Raw genomic sequence first — 5,183 nt, 5'->3', positions numbered from 1 at the left:
AAAAAAAAAAAAAAAAAAAAAAAAAAAAAAAAAAGGAGAGAGATAGCATTTGTTTGAGGGAAAGACAGAGAAGTAAGCACATGACTTTGCATTTGATCTTCAACATCAGGCCCACTATAAAAAATCCCAGCCACAGGCAGACATCAACGGCTCCAGATTTCAAGCTTGCACACATGAATGGAGGCTTCAGACCTATTCCAGCAGCAAGAGTGAACTCTGAGCTTCAGGCATGCAAGTCAGACAGCATAACTGGCCTGACACCAGCATATTTGGAATTGACACTTCCCTCAGAAGAAGGCAAGACTTGGTGGCCCCACATACTGAATGCACAACAGACTCCCTCTTCCTTAGTAAACTTAAGCCCTACCCATCAAAGCCCCCAGCTTCAGGAAGAGGCCAGCAACCTGCCCATAATCTCTAGATAGGCTGTCTTTTCAAAGTCTTTTTCAGATGAAGCAAGTCTGAAAAGACTGGCATAAATACATATGTCTTCAAATATGCAGACATCAATATATATACAAAAAGATGAAGAACAATTAGGGAAATAAGGCATCATCAAAAGGACAAAATAAAGTGCTACTTACTGACTCTTAAGGAAATGGAGATGCACGTACTACCTGAAAATAAAGGAAAAAAAATATTTTAAGAAAACTCCATGAACTTGAGGCAAATATGAAGAAACAATTCAGTGAAATAAGGAAAATGACAGGAAGGCAAAACAAGAATGTTAATAAAGAAATTAAGATAACAAAAAATAAAATTAATATCTGGAGCTGGAAAATACTGTCAACAAAATGAAAAATGCAATAGAGACCATCAACACCAGAAATGATCAAGCAAAAAAGGATTCTGTGAATTTCATGGCAGGTTATTTGAAAATATATATAGCCAGAGAAGAAAAAATAAAAAGACATAAAGAAAGCTTATGAGAATTATGAGACAGGATGAAAAAGCAAATTTTTGAGTCACAGGTGTTAAAGAAGGAGAAAAGACAAGAATGTTGAAATCTAGTTTAAAGAAACAATAGTTGTTAACTTTGCAAACCTGGAGAAAGTTATAAACATTGAGGTACAGAAAGGTTAAAGATCTTCAATCAGATTCAATCCAAAAGATGACCCTAGGACTTATTATCATCAAACTGACAAAACTAAAAGATAGAGTCCTAAAAACTATAAAACAAAGGAAACAATATTTAAGGGAGTTTCAAAATGACTAGCAGAATATTTATTGCTCAGCAGAAAGGTCAGAAGACACATATAAATATTTCTGAATATTAGAAAAATCCATGCCAACAAAGAATACTGTACCCAGTAATACTGTTCTTCAGAAATAAAAAAGGTAATGATTTTCCCAAACAAAAGTTGATGGGAAATCATCATCATTAGACTTCGATAAGTAATTCTAAAAAGGGGGGATCTTTAAGCTGAAAGAAAAAGACATTAATGAGTAAATTGAAATGATATAAAAGTATAAGACTTACTGGTAAGAAGTATACAGTTATAATCAGAATACTCAACACTGTAACAGTGGTGTTATTTGAAAATATATACATTATGAAGGCTAAATGACAAAACTATCGAAATGCTAATAGATATAATAATTTGCTTAGGGATATACAATTTAAAAAACTATAAATTATAACAACAAAAATTCAAATTGTAAGCTAGTTATGGTGGTACTTGCCTGTAATACTAGCAGTCTAGGAGATTGAGGCCAGAAGATCACAACTCTGAGCTGAGCTCAGGCAACTTAGTGACACAGAGAAACCATACCTCAAAATATATAGATAGATAGATGATAGGTAGATAGATAGATAGACAGTGCTGGTGTTGTAGCTCAGTGTGATGGCCCTGGGTCCATAATGCAGCCTACAGAGACTCATCTCACTTGTAAGGGCATAAGTAGATTGAAAGTGTAGGGATTAAAAAAAAAAATATTCCATGAAAATGGAAACCAAAGCAAGCAAAACAGCTAAATCTATATCAGATAAAATATATTTTATGTCAAAAATTATTAAATAAGAAACAAATAAGGTCATTTTAATATCTAATATCTATACCTATCTATCTCCAAAATTGGAGTACCTAAACATATAAGTCAAATATTAATAGATCTGAAGGGAAAGAGATACTGCAATATGATAATAATATAGAACATCAGAACATCAAAATCTTACTTGTGGCAACAGATAGATCAACTAGATAGGAAATCAGTAAAGATTTATTGGACTTAAACTGTACTCAAGACTAATATCTATACCTATCTATCTCCAAAATTGGAGTACCTAAACATATAAGTCAAATATTAATAGATCTGAAGGGAAAGAGATACTGCAATATGATAATAATATAGAACATCAGAACATCAAAATCTTACTTGTGGCAACAGATAGATCAACTAGATAGGAAATCAGTAAAGATTTATTGGACTTAAACTGTACTCAAGACAAAATGGACCTAATGTTATCTAACAGCAACAGAATATACTTTCTTATTAATACAGAATATTCTGCAAGTTAATATGTTAGAACAAAAAAAGTGCTATCAGGTTTAACAAAATTGAAATTATATTAAATATCTTTTCTCATCTTAAGTATTTAGAAATGCATAATTAAATTTAGAAATAAATAATTAAGATGAAAACCTTCAAAAACTCACAGATACATGGAAATTAACCAACAAGCTCTGCACAACCAATGGGTCAATGAAAATTGAAAGAAAAACTTAAAATTTTCTGAAGAGGAATGAAAATCGAAAGACACTATGCTGAAACCTATGGGATAGGGTAAAAGCAGTACTCAGAGAGAAGTTTACAGCAATAACTGCCTACACCAAAATAAAGATAAACAATTTAGTCTGCACCTCGAGGAACTAGGAGAATAATCTAACTCCAAAGTTAGTACAAAGAAAGAAATATAAAGATCAGAGCAGAAATAAGCAGAAAAGAAATTTGAAAAATAATAGGAAATATCAGTGAAAGTAAGAGTTGATTTTTTCAAACAATGAATAAAATCAACAAAAAGTCAGAAGAAAAAGAGAGAGAAGATTCAAATAAATAAACTTAGAATTGAAAAAGGAGGTATTACTGTTGCCACAGAAATGTGAGATCCTAAGGAACAGTTACAATTATGACAATAAATTGGATAACCTAGAAAAATTGGGTAAATGGCAGACATATATAATATACCAAGTTTGAATTATGAAAAAACAAAAAAATCCAACAGACTAATGGTAAGATTTTGTACAGCAAAGGAAAACTAACGAAGTTTAAGTTAACATATAAAATATTTGCAAATTACAGATTCAGTGAGAAAGTAATTATCAAAATATACAAAAAGCTCAAATTGTCACTAGATGGGGTCCAAAGAGATGGCCCAAAGAGGAGGTGGGTACCTCAACTCACTCATCCATGAAATCATCCATAAAATCTGTGATGTTGAGACTCATCACAGAAAAATAATACTTCAGGACACAGCAATGAGAGCCATAGAAAAGACTTAATTGGTTGAAAAAGTAGATATTTATAAGGAAGTGTGTACTTGTAAGGTGAGATGTATTATGGTCTGCAGCCAAGTATAATTACATATATTGGGGGATGGAAATCTGTGGAATTTGTGAATCTGTACCAGTTATGGTCTCAATTCGCAGGTGAAAGACAATGACCTAATCATAGGTGGAAAGGTAATGGCCCACTAGTAGATGAAAGGCAAGGGATTGATCTATTGTACTTTTTTAAAGATGTATGAATTTAAGGGCCTGGGATTTGGCTTGGTGGTTCTGCTCCCTGCCTCACAAGTGTGAAGTCCCAAATTGGATTTCTGGTACCACACACACACACACACACACACACACACACACACACACAAATGTATGAATTTAGGATTGAATGGCCTAGAGGGAAAATATTATAAGTTATATTTTCTTCAAAAGTACAATTTTAAAATTACAATTTTCCTTGTCTCCTGTTCTCTTCTTCATTTATTTTATCCTACCTCAAAATAACTTAAAAATTAGCAACTCACTTAAATAATAAAAAGGTGAAAAGATTTGAATAGACATATCTTAAAAGAAGACAAACAATGGCCAGTATGTATCTGAAAAAAAAATGTTCATCACTAATTATCAGGAAAATACAAATTAAAACCACACTTAGATGATTTTGTTGAATAAATAATATATGGCAATTTAGAAGAGTGGTAACTAAATTTAAAGAATATTGCTCAATAAATTGTAAAATTATGAATTGAAAAAGAAATAAAATACATGGCACCTCAAACATATTGAAATAAATATTATTAAAACAAAAAGAAAACATAAATGTTGGTGAGGATATAGAAAAAGGGAACATAAATTAGTGGGAATATAAATTAGTACAGCTATTATGGAAAACAAAATGGAGGTTCCTCAAACGATTAAAAATAAAACTACTAGCCAGCATGGTGGTGCACTCCTATAATCCCAGCACTCAGGAGGCCGAGGCAGGAGGATCACTGTGAGTTCGAGACCAGCCTGGGCTACACAGTGAGTTCCAGGTCAGTCTCACTACATAAGTGAGACCCTGTCTCAAAAAAACCAAAAAAATAAAAAATAAAACTATTCATCATTCGGCAATCCCAACACTGTGTATATATCCAAAGGAAATGAAGTCAATATGTTCAAGAGCTATGTGCCCTCCTATGTTTATTTCAGCATTACTTACAATAATGGAACAACGTAAGTGACAATGGGCAAATAGATAATGAAAATGGTAGGTATACATGTATACACACACACACACACACACACACACACATAGATAGAATTTCAGATCTATCGTGCAACAAGATGACTATTGTTAATAACAGTATACTATATTCTTGTAATTACTGAAAGACGATTTTAACTGTTCTCTCAACAAAATGATACATATTCGAGATACTGCACATACTAATTAGCTAGATTTAGTCATATTGCACAGATAAATATTTTATATGTCAATAGAAAAAGAAAAATAATAAAATTTTGTATTATTTTTAAAGTAAAATAATAAAAGATAACATATTAACTATAAATTTCTCCACTACTACTCCTAGCTTTATTAATTAATAGGGGTAGGTTTGAAATGATCACTATTTTAGGGACATGTACATGTGTTTTAAAACTCTTCTTAAAGAAGTTCAATCCCTGGTGCCAAAAAAAAAAAAA

At 31.9% G+C, this 5,183-nt stretch overlaps 1 pseudogene; it reads right to left on the bottom strand.

The window, feature by feature from the left end:
- Positions 1–5,183, bottom strand: part of LOC104852682 — a 240,159-nt pseudogene that overhangs the window by 205,321 nt on the left and 29,655 nt on the right.

Source organism: Fukomys damarensis, unplaced genomic scaffold, assembly GCF_012274545.1.
Source record: "Fukomys damarensis isolate Sample0158 unplaced genomic scaffold, DMR_v1.0_HiC HiC_scaffold_35, whole genome shotgun sequence".
Lineage (NCBI taxonomy): Eukaryota > Metazoa > Chordata > Mammalia > Rodentia > Bathyergidae > Fukomys > Fukomys damarensis.
This window is presented reverse-complemented; position numbering and strand designations above follow the sequence as displayed.